General features: G+C 39.8%; 1 long non-coding RNA gene across 3 annotated transcripts; it reads right to left on the bottom strand.

The window, feature by feature from the left end:
- LOC112843607 (uncharacterized) lies at window positions 1-11,601 on the bottom strand. 3 transcript variants are annotated; one of them, XR_003216069.1, is made up of 3 exons: window positions 11,549-11,601; window positions 11,262-11,413; window positions 1-1,352 (listed from the first exon to the last, which is right to left on the bottom strand). It is a non-coding gene; the product is annotated as an uncharacterized LOC112843607 (long non-coding RNA). The 3 variants fall into 3 exon arrangements; XR_003216070.1 differs by having other exon boundaries at window positions 1-403; XR_003216071.1 differs by lacking the exon at window positions 1-1,352 and adding an exon at window positions 9,866-10,022.
- Between the last annotated feature and the right edge of the window lie 4,256 nt (window positions 11,602-15,857).

Here is a 15,857-nt window from a genome sequence, read left to right as displayed (position 1 = left end):
AACAATTTTATATCAGTCAGCAATAAGTGTGAATTTAAAGGAATTTTTGTGCACCACAAGCAGCAGGGCATCTTCTCCAACTGAGATTCAGCTCCACTGCCACAAGCTAGCATGCTCCATGTCAGATTTATTTCATTCCACACAAACTCAATGTGTTTTCAGTGAGCTACAGTGCCTCAAGGAAATAAAAACAACAAAACACAACTTCACAAATAAATCAAATACAAATTAACACACACAGAAAAGAAAAACACACATTTACTGGGGACTCGTGCTTCAGGGAGAAGTTGATGCTGTAACTTGACGTTGGTAGAATCCATTAAGTCAGCTCAGCCTGCAGCATTTGTGCTCTGGCTGTTCAGCACCGTCGATTCCTCCTCCTGCACATCTGGATACTTTTTTGCTGCAGTTTTTGAATTTATCAGTTAAAAAAAACAACAACAGTCATTTAGGTTTAATGAATAATAATCATAGCAAATTCTTGAGGGTGATTGCTAAAACTATCAGAATGGATGTGAGGAATGTTTGAACATGAAAAAACGCCTAAAACAATAAAGAGTGAGGGCCCAGGAAAGAAAAGCATCCCAGCATTTTATTTGTTACTGTGGCGGCTGGCACTGTACCATATTTAACACATAACCCACCAGCACGAGCATAAATACCAGCAGCGTCGCCCAGTTACATTTAATAGTACAGGTCTTTACACACCAGGCACGTAAAATCTGTGTGAATATTTTTTTTTATTTTTTCGACTCACCTTTTCTTAATGCAGCTGTTCACATCGACCCGTAATTTTGCAGGACCAGTTTGTGGCATTAATGTTTTTTCAGCTCAAGATTTTTAAATTAGCAAACAAAACATACAAAAGCTGTCCTAAAGCTTCAACTCCTGGATCAAACCATGAAATTATCCTTGCTGCTGCCTTCTCTTGAGAATCGGATGAACCCAGAATCTTTTTTCTTGTTTAAGGACATAAGGACCAACTCATCATCACTTGATGTCAACTCTGTCTTTCTCACACTGCGTAAATTTTTGCACAATTTTGTGTTGTGGCACATGGAACAGCTTGTTCCAAAGAACAGGACCACAGTGACTGAAAGCTCCTTTAGCACAGTTATATCTAATTATGCGAACAGCTACAAGATCTGCGCCTATTGACCGACCACATCCATCAACTGAGAATTTTGTGAACTAGTAGAAGGATTTTGAAGGTAATCATGTGCTGAACTGGAAGCCAGTGAAGGGGCTTCAGTACTGGGGTAATGTGGTCAAATATCTATGTTGCTGCATTGTGAAGAAGTTGAAGTCGTTCTATGCTTCGATGAAGTGGAGGGTTGCATCTTAAAGGGCATCTGCAAAGAAATCAGTGTCAAAACAAAGTTGTAGACCCAAGTTTGAAATAAGGGAGTATCCTAAGGTTCTCCTGAGAGCTTGAAAAATGCAAAAAACCAGACCTTCTTTTTCATGCTCCTGAAACTACCCTGACCTGGTTGACTGAGAACCTCCACAAACGTACAGTTGACCTTATTTCTGTTAAATTGAGCCCCTTTCTGTTATGTAACTTATTTTGTTTTTACCTCATCGAGCTATTTGAGGTCATTTTCTTTTAATAATCTATTCTGCTTTATCTAACACAACATGACACCACTTTGTCATGCTGTGTCAGTGTTTTCACTGCTGTGACAGGGATTTCCAAACTTTTGGGATAGGTAAAGAATGCCTTATCTTATCGAGCTGAAACCAATGATCTGTTGTTAACATGATGTCAACAGCTCATCGCCAACTCATCCATATGACTTCAACCTAAGCACTGAGTGTGTTTGAGTCCACAGAAGTCTACCTGCCAAGTGTGAAGCTGACTGTATGACAGGTTGCACATGACAGCCACACGCATACAGACACACACTTCGTCCTTGATTATTCAATAAAGCCAGTCTGAGGGCGAAAAAACACACGGTTGCCCAACAAAAGAGTGAAACCATGTTTAGCAATACAATGACACATCATAGACACCGGTCAATGCGCACATTCATGCTGGATTACTTTGAAACCTGAATACAATATTTCCACTGTTTATCTAGTGATCATGATAACAATGAGTGACTGTTGTAAAACCATGTCTTTGAGATGTTATTCCAACTGGACTTCCTGAATGTGTCACTGAATTAAAATAAACAACAGCACTAAAGTAGCCTTCTAATAACACAATGGTGCCACTAATCCAATTTCCCACATTTATTAAAGAAGAAGCCTTCTCTTTCTTGTTGAAGGAAACCTTTATGATCACCACAAGCCAAAATAAAACTAACAAATATGACTCTAACTGTGATTGCTACAATAAGTTGCATTTTTTGATTTTAATCTAATTAACATTTGCCTGCACCAGATTAATTTACACAGTTAGTTAGAAGCCCTTCAGACCACTATACAGCCATCAACAGTGGCACCACCCACAGAGATTCAGCTGCTAAGCTGCCTGAGAAACATTTGTCCAACTAAAATGTGCACAAACAGACCCAAACTCCACGTGCACAACAGCTCGAGCTGGAGGTCTGCACTAAATCCAGTTTGTTCCGCCTGACTCTGCATGAACCGTATGGATCATAAAGTGTGTTTGGGTACGTTGTTAAACTCATATGGAGGGTCAGGCTGCCAAAAACAGGCAGTCCTCCCACAGCGTCTGCACCTGCAGGCCAGAGCTTCTCCTCCACGGGCTCCTTTCTTTTTTAGCCTCCCTACTCTGGGTGTTACATAACAAACTCCTCCACTGCACAAGAGAGCAGTCAAAACACATGAGCTTCAAAATGATTCCTACATCGCGCCATTAACCACGGGCAATAAGATGTTATGGGTTTTGTTTTGTTTTGGGATAAAGCAACTCTCTGAGGATTACCAGAAGATATCAGAGAGCTTTCTTTTAAAAATCTTTTTGGCTTTAAGCAGAAATTTCTGGCTTCATACACAGAAAACAGAAAACAAAGGAAGAGTTTTTATTGCTGGGGCTGGTCAATCTTATGCAAATATGCACTGAAAAAGCACTAGTTCATTTTCTAGTTCCTTATAATGTTAAACTGAATATATTTACAGTTTTTAATCTAGTCAATGAATAGTTAGTAAAAAAATAAAGCTAGAATTCAAATTTTTTTCAAGTCTTTTGATGTCATAAAATGTGGAAATCATTTTGGAAAAAAGCAAACCAGTTTAAATTTGGTATTATTGATTAACATATTATTAATTTATGCAAACAATAAATCAATTGTTTCACCCTTAACCAAAATAAAGAATCAATGCATGAAGAAAATAACTAGAAAATTAAAATATAATCTTGTTCCTGCTGTAACTGCTTATATGAAAGGTCAGACACAGGTCAGGTCAGACACAGTGGAAACTATGCAAGGCCACAGGTGAGAAAAAGCAACAAAAACAAGAAACTCTGGAGTTTTTGGAAAGTTTGACGACTGTCTTCTCTTTTTTCAATCTGGCAAGTGGGAGGTGAAAGAAAGGGTTTCAGTACAGTAACAGGATAATCACAGAGGAGGAAACAAGAACAGAAAGTAAAACTGTCAAATAACATGATGAGGAAATATAGGAAATAAGGCCTGGAAATTACATAAAAAATAATTTGAAAAAACACCAAACCACAGGAATTAAACCTCCTCTGTCAAACAGTTAAAGTGCAGTTTCCATCCAGAGCTGTGTTCAATTTGTGGTCAAAGTCTGAGGGAAATTTGGTCTCAGCCCCTCCTCAGGTATGGTATTAAATGTTGACCTGAAGTTATATTTCATCAATTATTATTTTTGTTGTATGTTTTTATTTGGTGGAACATAATATGGGGAAGCTGACCTTCGTCACACCAGGTTTCCTTCTTGCTGCTCCTTCTATCACAAACTACCCCAACACTCTCCTCCACCAGCTCCACCCTGCTTGCACTCCCTTCTTCACCTCTTGTAAACTGTTGGTTGCTACAAATGTTTGATCCCACATTTTTAAACTGATTTACCTTCACTCCTTCTGCTCCTTGCACCTGTCTCCTTCTCACATGTATGAGTTCTGTTTTGCTTCTACTGTTGTCAGAATTAGATTAATTCTTGATCTATGACCACAAACATGTGGCGACATGACGATGATCAGCTAAGGGTCATTGATAAATTGTTCACAGCTGACTACCAAAATTTAATCAGCTGGTCCATGAGTCAAAGTTGGTGTTCGTCACATGTTTGAGGCGTTCAAGAATTATCAAGTTTAAAGTGACCTTTTAACTGTGGCCACCAACGTTTAATCAATGCATCCTTCAGTTTAAGTGTCTGAGTTTGCATTTTGTGAGAATTTGACAGACAAACAAATTTATGTAATGCACATCAGCCCCTGAGACAATAAATAAAAATGCTTTAGGGACCTTTAGTCTGATCTTAGCGTCATGACCCCAAATGTGAAATTTTCAGGAGTTCCAGCCAGAAAAAGCAAAACAAAAGAAAATCTAAGAGAGATTTGCTTTGAGAGAAAGAGGCACCGCACTGTGTAATCAGAGTATTTATACTTGCAGACATTATGTAAATGTTGTCGTCATGTTCTTTTGGAAAAGTGCACTGACTCGTCATCAACTCTTGTTGCTTTGGGCCTGCACCTGCTGCCTGCTTCTCATCTCCAGAGCTTTACCCACAGCCTCCGTCATGGCAGACAGGCTCATTAATATTAAAGTCCCGGCTCCAGGCTGACGTAATCGTCCTCTTCTAAACTCTCTCCAGCCCACTAAAGACCACTGATGTCATCTAATCCTCCCTCTGCCCAGCTGACATGTAACTGTACATCTGGATTTAAAAGCTCTGCGGGGTGACGCAGCATTATGTTCTTTGACATTTATCTCGAGCAACTTTTGGATGGCCGGGATGGATTCTTGGCAGCATCGCCGCATCATGTCTACTTCCTGCTGGCCGTGAATCTGCAGCATATTCATCTAACTGAAGGCTGAAAAGCTATCAAACTCATTTACTGGAGTTATATAAACACATAAACGTCATCTCTGCACAAACAGGAAAAAACAAGAAATAATTAAACCCCACACTCAGGCACCAAAATAGATGCCTGCTCTCCAGAACCATCGCTGCTTTATTATAGATGCTACAGCGATTTTGTTTATTCATGAATGACATAAGAAACTAGGTCTTCTGTGGGGCGACTAAAACCAAAGGAAATTACAAATCTTAATATCAGAGTTGCCTTATTGCGGTTTAAGTAAAAAGCAATTTATGCACATTTCTAAATACCAATAAGCTGCCCTAAAACACTTACTCTAGCAAAAAACACAGCTCTAACTTATCTCACAGAGGCAGCAGGAGCTCTTGTTCGGTCTTTAAGAATAACTTTAAGATTTTTCATGTTTCTTTTTAAATAAATAAACTTTCTCTGATGTGACTGGCTGAGCTCAGGATGGCACGTTATGTGAGGCCTTGCCTGAAGAGGACTGAGGAGGATCAGAGAGGAACTTCCTACACACACACTGTACAGTGTAAACTCCAGGCTGAAGTGTAGAATAACCAAGAAAAGTCTGTAAAATACCAGCAGCTCGAGAGAAGACTTATCGTTCTAACTCTGACAGGTGGGTGTCCGAGCGCGCACCTACGTAGACACAGAGGTTCATGTTTTGCCACAAGCAAGACTAAATACCTGAATAGAGGCTTTAAAATTTTCTGCTGTAATTTGACTGGAAATTCTTATGTGTTTTCACTTTTTTAGAATATTTTTCTGGAATTATTTATATTTAACTGCATAAATGTGGTGATAAAAAACACATACTGCAAAGATTTTTTTTAACCTTCAGTCCAAAGATCCAAAAAACCCACAATATTTAAAACAGAAAAGCCTGGAGCTCCTATTCAGCTGAAAGTTTGTTAGATATATGGTTAATAAATTACAGTTAATACATCTGTTGATTGATCAGGAGATTAAGTATTCAGTATTCTTATAACTTTAATCTTGACATGTTGGATGAGCTTCTGAAGTTTAATACATAATCCAAAAATAGGGAAATTAACTGGTATCGGACATATCTGGGACGCACGACTGATGAGAAGCATTTTCAAGCTGGAACTGACCCAATCCAGATTTTTTTATTTGATAAAATACATTTAGATGTTTATTTTTTACAATATGTTTAAAATAGAAATTATTTACGTCAACAGGTGTTTATGGGGAATTGTGTGTTATTGTCTTCAGCTTGTCCAACTCAGGGCTGCAGGGGGGCTAACACACAGAGTGAGCCAATTACTCTCGTATATTAACATGTTAAACCGAAAAATACAACACTGCACCTACTAAACATCATACATGCAATGACTGACATTAGGATCTATTGGTATTAATTTAGCACCAGTCTGCTAAAGTAAAGCTTCACTGAGCTGCTAGACTCATACACCTTACACCCTGAGCTGCAACCCTGCAACCATGCTTCAGATTCCACCAGACGCAGCACATTTTCGGCGCGGGCTCCACGTCTTTTAATAGCAACAGGTCTTTTTTTCACATAAAGCATAATTTATGTTACTGCAAATGCGTCGGTCTGTATAAATATTTCTTTTTGGACAGCAGACGGAGACAGCTTTTTGCCAACTGCAAACATGCTCGCATGCACTCCTCCAAAATCCCAAATGCAGATCGGTGGGTGCATATGTGGGATTCTGATTGGATGAAAAGTGGGCAACAGCAGAATTCACCCCCTCCAGCGACAGCAGGCACTCTCTGCAGGTAGATGCGCAGGTTGACTGCCTTCGCTCTACCCTCGCTCCAGCATAAAATGAGCACAAGTTGTGGCAAGCAGGAAGTTCAAAAAAGAAAAGGCATGACGGCCAATTTTCAAAATTAAATACCCCTTGCAGAGTAAATGCTTGCTTCTTAAATGCTCCCGGTGTACTCTGAATTTGAGCTAAAGATGGAACAATAATGGATAGGGGTCAAGACTGTTTCTGTGGGTAGGCCTGTCCAAGCAGCAAAATTAAGGGGTAAATTTAGCCAACACATACAGCTGAGATCATTCTTTCCTATGTCCACTATTCTGCTAGGATCCCCTCATGTCATCAGACGGTGAGCATGAGGGTCTGTGTGGTACCAGCCAACCAGAATACAGTACAATATGACAAACACTCATGCACTTCATGCAGACTTTCAAGAAGCATAAGAGCGCCGTGTCTCCCGCTGCCGTGTTTGTCTCCACAGCAGAGTATAATGAAAGTGCCAAAGACTGCAGTTCCTCTAGTGGCCACTTGAGGCTGGTTCCATGCAGATATGGCAACACATTCTCATCCTGAAGGTTTGTCTGGTGCCTCCTGTAATGAGTTGCTCTGTACCATCAGTGTCCTGAGGCATTTGAGAAACAACAGCCTGGATAAGGAAGCTCATCAGGAAGTTGGTGGTGTAGTTGTGACATCACTTCCAGGGTTAACAACCAGGAGACCTTTGTTCACATTCCCACTGGAGCCTTTGCATTTTGCACAGTTAGTTTCTTTTTTCACTTGCTAAAAGCTACTTCCTTCGATTTGAAAAACATATCCTTTCACAACAGTAATCCTGCAGGAACAAATTAGGATTCACTCATGCCATAACTCAGTGCCTCACAGCACACATGCCAAAGGACACCTTTAAATTAACCACACCGGTAGCGTTGACAATGCAGTACAAATTGATGCCCCGGGGATGAGAACAGGGTGGATGTGGACATATTTATAGCCTGGCACAGAAAGACAAAAAAAGCTCTTGGTCTTTATAGATTATTTCTGTGTTCTTGACAACCGTGAGATGTGTGAATTTATGACTAACGTGATTAAATTAAAGTTATGCACAACTAACAGTGTTGGGAAGGTTACTTTTAAAAACCCAAACAGTCCGGACCCGCTACAATATGAAACAGGGAAGTACCGCCCTGTAATCCATTTATTTCAACAAAGTAACTGTATTCTGAATACCACCTTTTTAAACGGTAACTGTAACGGAATACAGTTACTCATATTTTGTATTCTAAATATGTAACGGCGGTACATGTATTCCGTTACTCCCCAACACTGACAACTAAGGGTGTGACCGCTTTAAATAACAGGGTGAGACAATCTTGATGCCTTTGATTACACTCCAACAAGCACCTAGTTTAAATCCATTTAGTTCTATTAACCTGCTTGAACAATAAATTTACATGCCTCTGCACTCATTATTGCTGGTGTTTCTCTCTATGACCTCATAAATACAAGCAAATTATGTCTCAGTATCACAATTAAAAATATAATTTTAGGGATTATTTTTTTACAACCCTGTATATCAAAATGAAACACAACAAGAAAGTCTAACACGACCTCTGCATAAAGCCTGTGGTGCTGTACGCACTGCACGCCTACACATAAACATTTTGTGCCTTTCTTTACTGATTAATATCCTTAAACATGTAGAAGCATGACCAGTGCATCATTCATACTATTCCCAATGTCCCAGCACATTCCTGTGATCCTCCCTGGCAGTTCAGCAGTTAGGTAAGACGATGAGAGGTGTTGTGTAACTTCCTCTGCGCAGAGTATTCATGACAGACATTTAAACTCATCCTGCTCACTGGTCTGCAGCCCTGCACACATGCACACACATATACACATCAAATTACACATGCATGACTGCATGCACACATATAAACACAAAGTCTAATGAGTGTCAAGGAGATGGCAGAGAAAGACACTGTTAGAGATTATATCAGGGTATCTCCACAGTGAGTGATGGCATTAATAACCCGACCTTTAGGCATGATGTAATGTGTGTCATTACCATTTTGTTAACCTGTAAAAATAACAGACATGGGGCTTCTGAGAATTATATGCCAGCGAGGACGTAAGGGCTATTTTGGTATGCTATATTTTCCACCCTGCTCTGTCCTTCAGGGTAGACTGGCCAAATGCCCTACTATAGTCCAAGCAGTGCAGTGTCCTCATTACTGACAGAAATTAAGCTGTCACATTTTTAATGGTGCTCAGCCTAAACTTTCCTTCCACTGCAAAGACTTTGCGAGAGCCAAAGTAGGTCAGTATCTTGGAGAAAAGTCTGCGCTGAATTGATTAAATTTGGTAGAAGGACACATGTAGGCTCAACACACCCAAGCAGAGGTCCATTCACAAAACATTTGACTGTGCTTTTGCAAACTTGGATGTTTGTATACTAAAGTTAAGTGGCTGGAAATGTCAAAGCGATTTTCAGTCTCGCTTATCTTGTCTGGCTCCTTTTAGCATGTATCTGTCGAGTGCCTGTGAACGTCTGTGCATGAAGATGTGTTGACATCTTATAGTGCTTACTTACTTACTCAGGGTCCACTAAATTTACACTGCACTGAAAGCAAAAATGTTTAAGTTATTTAAACCCTACCTTGTTTGTCTAAGTAGCCAAACCCTGTTGGTGCATGAGGAGTCATTGAGTTCTCTCTGCTTGGTCAGATGCTGCCTGCCTCTCATTGTTACGTACAAGGTGTCATCTGGCAGCGGCCCTTTGTTCACGATAACAGTCCCGTTTTAGAGACCCGCAATGTCATTAGACAGTTTGGAAGGTGGCCCTGGCAAAAGTCACAGGTTTACCAGCCAGGAGAATGTGCTTTGTGCCCCCTTTCACCTGCTCGTTTGTTTTGTCCGATTTTGAATTTTCACTTTCCCTTTCTTGATTTAGACACTTCAAACTACAAAACCAATGTGTAAAATGTACATAAGAACAGAATGCAATGATTGGCAGATCTCATAAACTTGGATTTTATTCACAATAGATCAAATGTTTCAACTGAGATATTTTACTATTTCATAAATTTTTGAATTTGATGGCAGCAAGACATCTCAAAAAAGTTGGGACAGGAGCAACAAAGGCTGGAAAAGTAAAATCTGCTAAAGAGAAACATCCAGAGGAACATTTTGTTAATTAGGAACAGGTCAGTAACATGACTGGGCATGAAAAGAGCATCTTAGCGAGGCATCTCTTCGTGTTTGCAGAGGTTTATCAGATCAGGGCCCAAAGATCACTGCAATACAAGGTATGATTTTGTCATGGAAATCACTGCATGGGCTCAGGAACACTTCCAGAAGCTACATGTGAACATGATCCAGAAATGCTACCAACATATTAAAATGTGTGGCTTATTTGTCAGAAGCAAGACTTTTTAAAAAGTCCCTGAAGGTAGCTGAGTCACAGCAAACAAAGCAAAAACGGCCCCGGAGCCGCTGGTGTTGGTAATTTTGACTAAGCTGACAAACTAAAAATGAGTAAACTAGTATTTATATTTGTTTGTTTGTTTGTTTAAGCAAAAGTGTAGATTTTTAAAATGTTTCTTATAGGTAACATATGATTTTACCCACCTAGTTTTAGTTTCTACTTTATTTTTAGTCTCTACATTTTTCTATTATCCAGATTTTTATTTAAAAAAGAAAAAAAAAGGAACAGAATTTTGTCTCTGTTGCCACGAGCTATTTTTTCCCACAGCAAAGCTCCGGGTGTAAATGTGATATGTCAGCTGATTTAAACAAAAACAGCAATATTTGTGGTTTGGACAGCAGTTTTCTTCTAACTGTTTTACATTAAAGCACCAGTGGTCACTGCCGTCTTGTAACTCTTGGATGCACACAAATATGAAATACAAATATATCAGGTTCAGGTGGAAGTTAATATGTTTTGTAAACTTAGTTGACACTGTGATTTTCCATGAAAAGTTATTATTTTCACTGTGTTTTTCCTGCTGTGACAAACCAAAGTATGCATAAGGCCACGCTGACAAAGATTTATTTATTTATTGGACCTTTCCTGATTCCTGTCTTTCAATGCCAAGTGTGACTCAACACTTTAGACTCACACGGTTCTTAAGAAGACTAAAGTAGCCTGGCCTGTTTCTATTTTTATGGCAGCAACTGATAAGCTCTTCCATGTTTAGAGAGTATCTCTATAAATCCGCCCTTACCCGTGGGTGGCTTTCTAACCGAGACTGACTTCAGGCTTCACTTCTTCAAAGATTCTGTTTTCCACAGATCTTTGTATGGCACGTGTATCAGATTGAATTTTCATGGGAAACAACCTACCGTGACTCTTAAAATGACAGAGCACAGCCCAACATACTAACACTCACACATACACACACACTAATGCAGACTAATGTCAGAGCTTCTCCTAGCATGACCTAGCTGCTAATCAGGTTAAAGATAGCAACAGGTGAGCCAGGACTGCTCGCTGAGTGACCCACTGTACAGACAGAGTGATCTCAATCCCTCACCTCCTGCTCACAGGTGACTCGTCTGTCTCATCCACAGCTGACTTGGTGATCATGAAGCTGCAGGACACTGCTGAAGCAGGAAAATGAAGGACAAACGTGGCTGGAGGTCTGCAGGTCTGCAGGAAAGCGAGATTTTGCAGCATACATCAGGGCTGCAAGAAACTTTATATTTATTTATCTTTCAATGTATGTTTAATGTTTTCAATGTGTTAATTATGATTCTGGGTAAAAGATGAGCCTGGGAAACCCCCCACAAAATAAAAATATAATAATAGTTTCATAAATACCCATTGTCTAAAGCAGGGGTGGGGGAACTCCAGGCCTCAAAGGCCGGTGTCCTGCAGATTTTAGATGTGTCCTTGGTCCAACACAGCTGATTTAAATGGCGAAATTACCTCCTCAATAAGTCTTGAAACTCTCCAGAGGCCTGGCAATCTACTAATAATGTGATTCAGGTGTGCTGACCCAGGGTGATATCTAAAACCTGCAGAACACCGGCCTGGAGTTCCCCACCCCTGGTCTAAAGAATATAAATGTATTCATATATATATATATATATATATATATATATATATATATATTAAAAAGAAGAAAAAAAGACATGTGCAGAGGAGGGATAGTTGATATATTGGACAAATGATGCTGAAGATGATCCTCCCGGGCAACAGGAAAAAAAGAAGACAAAAGAGAACATTTATAGATGTAGTGAAGGAGGACATGGAGAGGGTTGGTGTAACAGAAGTTGATGCTAGGTTTACGGTGAGATGGAGGCAGATGATCCACTGTGAAGACCCCTAATGGTTGGGGCTGAAAGAAGAAGATGAAACAGAAGAAAAGAGAAAACACTTGAGGACCTGGTGCAAGCTAATTCTAAGTATTTGTAAAAAGCCAAAATATTAATCAGTCAGCATTACATTTAACATTAGATGAACGTTGTGCAGATTACAAATCTGATTTCACTTTTATGCCTGTCAGTTATTTATGAAGCTAATATGAATCTGGCTAACTTAGCTTAGTGTCAAGACTGTATACACGGGGAAACAGTTAGCCTAGCTCTGTGAACCAGGAGGCTGTTCTGCTGCTGCCAATGCAATGTCTCTACAAAACAGATTATATCTCATTTTCTTAGGCCTTGTCTACATGCACATGGGTATTTTGGGAAAAAGGTGATTTTTCTTTCCTTTTTTGCTTTTTGCTGCTTTTTAAATGATGTTTTAGATTTGCTTTTAGATAGAATTATAAAAACACCACTTGTTGCTCTTGATAGCACCTTTCATCCGTTTTTGTATTTCCATGTGGATGGAGAGAAATCCTTTGTGATGCCAATGATGACGAGACTGACTGCACCCCTCGAAAACATGGAAGCAAACAAGAAAAAAACGAGTTGCTTCACAGAAACTTTACCAGCAGGGATTGTTTTAAACTTTGTGATATTTCCAAGCCAACTCTTGCTTGTTTCCCATCTTGTAAAATAACAATTCAGTAGACTAAATGTGATGGTAACCAATTATTTTCCTTATGTACTTTTTCTGAAAGATCATTACTTTTAAACCTGTGAGGTGTAAGTCATGATGAAAAGTAACCCCAACTTTGTGTTTTAAAGAAAAACAAAGCACATTTTTGTATTTATTTATTTATTTGTTCTCTGATTTTTAAAAAGCCAAAACCTCAAATCATATATCCTGATAGCAGAGGTTTGGAGCTGGTCTTTAAAGCCTTGCTTTATCACTAAATGTTTACTAAAGACATTTTAAGGACCCGCATTACTGTGTACATTTCTCATGGAGATTTTATCTTAGTACCAGCAGATAACCTCAATTCACAAAGTGCGTCACAGTTAAGCCATGATAAGAGGTAAATTTGCTTTGGATACACAGAGCTGCTGTTGTATAGTACTAAACAAATCCATTTTCTTTCCGCTCTGGGGTTGGGGAGGGGCTGGAGCTTATCTTAGGTGTCATAGGGCGCAGGCCTTGCACACGTCACCAGTCTCTCACAAGGCTAACAGAGAGACTGAGAGCCATTCACACTCACATTCACACCCACAGCCAATCTAGAATCACCAGTTAACCTAACTTGGCTATCTTTGGACTGTGGGAGGAAGCTGGAGCCCCTGAGGAGAACCCTCGCAGGCACAGGGAGAGACTTTTCATAGCCAGCTGGAGGGTTCAACTCCCAGACCTCCTTACTGTGACAGCACTGCCAACCCTGCCACAACCCACAAATCCACAAAACCATTAAAAAACACTTGACCATGTTGATGGAGTTTTCCAGTCAAGCAAACACAGAAAATCATGCTGTCTTTCTGGAAAAGTCAAGTAAACAAAGACCTTTTGTTTTCCTCATTGGTGAAACACTTGACTCCTCGACAATGAAAGCAAAGATTGTCCGTGACAAACAGTCACATGTCTGACATCCAGCCACATAATCGGCCTGTTCCTTCACACTGACTCATATCATTATGCTTCCTCTGCTCACACTCTGCTCTAATAGAAATTACACGCGAATCTGTCCAGTCAAAAATCGCTGTGTCGGTGATGATTCTCGATTTCAGACTTATCATCATGAAGCATTCAGAAACCATGTGGCCTTTTCTCAAGCTACATGATACCAGTCCGTATTTATTTTCACTTTCCCTGTGAACTATGTTGTGGAGGTGATGAGCAGGCTGAGAAAATATGTTTGTTGGCAAAGTGCATTCATTCGAGCAGAGGGCGGCGGATATAAAATGAGTCAAGCAAAGCTCACTTCTCTCTTTTGAACATCATTTGAATGCGAACACTTGTAAACTTTCTCCGACCTCTCATGGCTTTGAAATTTAAATGACGCTCATCAGCTGGTGGTGGGTGAAGTTTTTGTTTGCGTGAAGTCGGAGTTCAGCAGCAGGGCACGAATCTGTGCATGAGATGCTTTCTGTTCTGTATCATTAGAGGCAGAATGAGCGAGCTGCGAAATGTCTCACATAATAAATATGCAACTTCATTTTAAGCCTCGTTTTTGGACGGCGGTTCTTTTTAACAGCGATGCAGATTGTTTTCACACAGTCATCACGCGCCCGCCTCCTGACTGTGAAGGTTTCGACAGTTTCTCAGAGGGGGTATCAAAAAGTAAAATTTGATATGCATGAGGATCTTTGTGTCAGAATCAGAGAGAAGAAGCTCTTTCTCCGTACCTCTAGTAATCTCACTTAATAATATTACAGTTTTCCTTCCTCTGCGCCGTATAACTAACAGGATAAACCGTGTATTTTCCAGGTTAAGCCAGCTTAGCGCTCCTTCCAACTTGCTGCAGTCAAATCTCTTTGCAGGAGAACACTGCTACAGTACCCCGGACTCCACCTGAATACATTTTCAGCCCAATCTCACAGCAGAATGTAAAAAAGCGACAACAAGGCAATGTATTCACTCATTAGCATAGACACCAGCTGTCACATGACAAACAGAAACACTGATGTGTTTGAATGTCTGCAACACTTTTCTTTCCTTAAACCAAACCAAGAAGTTTTATTGCCTGAAATTTAACCTAACTGAAAAGTTTTGGTGTCTAAATCCAACCAAACAAAGAGAAGTACAAGTAATACCAAAGAAAATGTAAAAATGATCATTTCCATGTGGAACATGAACTGTGATCTCTTTTGTCATCGACCCCTCCTTCCGGCAAATGTGGGTTTCTGTGCCCTTTAAAACTGGAAAAACTTCCAGCTTTATTGCACATGGACACGAATCAATAGATATGAGATCAGACTGATGAAATATCAGCTTCATGCAAATAGAAAAGGAAAGGGAAGTGATGTTTAGCTGGTCTTCATCCTGAATCCATTTACTTTTGCCAATTTTTTATCCAAGTGAAAGATTTTGCTGTGAAGTCACAAGTAGGTTAATCTCGAGGTCTCTTTGTATTTGTGACCAACTGACTTATCTATAAGACCCAGGTCTGCAGCTCCATTCAAAGTAGCTTCTAGAAACAGGTGACAAATTAACCCCCTGGGGCCTCCTTAGTCTTACGAAACAAGAGAGTCACTGTGTTCATAAGCTTGTTTGTTAACTGAGCTCCCGAGCTGTAAGTTTAAGGAACCTGTTTGTTAACTGCATACACATGTGTGTCTGTCATGTATGTTATACTGAAAAATATATTTTGAGTAAAAGTAAAACAGTGGTCAGAAAATGAGAAGAGACAACACAATGTCAGTTGATGTTCTTAATGAGAATCAAATGATATGCCGTGACCTTCACAGTCGCCTGATCTCACCCATTTGTTTGTTGGCACCTATGCAGGATTTTCCCAAAGCATCTCAGACATGAATTAAGTCCAAACAAATGAATGTGTTTTTGGAATTATGCCATTTCATCGTTCCAGGAGAGTTTAGGAGACACATACTGAAAGTTTTTTACTTTATTTTCTCACCCATGTGTATTTACCTCCACCTTTTGATACTGCAGGTCTACCTGTAACATAATTAAATCTTAGCAGGACTCATTTAAAAAACATAGAATTGGATCCAGGCACATAAAGACACTAATAAAACCACATTTCTTCATTTTCTTACTCTTCCATTACCTTCTTTAGCTCACTGACTCAAAGAGAACCACCAGAATG

The sequence above is a fragment of the Oreochromis niloticus genome, linkage group LG22 (assembly GCF_001858045.2).
Source record: "Oreochromis niloticus isolate F11D_XX linkage group LG22, O_niloticus_UMD_NMBU, whole genome shotgun sequence".
NCBI lineage: Eukaryota > Metazoa > Chordata > Actinopteri > Cichliformes > Cichlidae > Oreochromis > Oreochromis niloticus.
The sequence above is the reverse complement of the archived record's forward strand: the minus strand, read 5'-3'. Positions and strand labels throughout refer to the sequence as shown.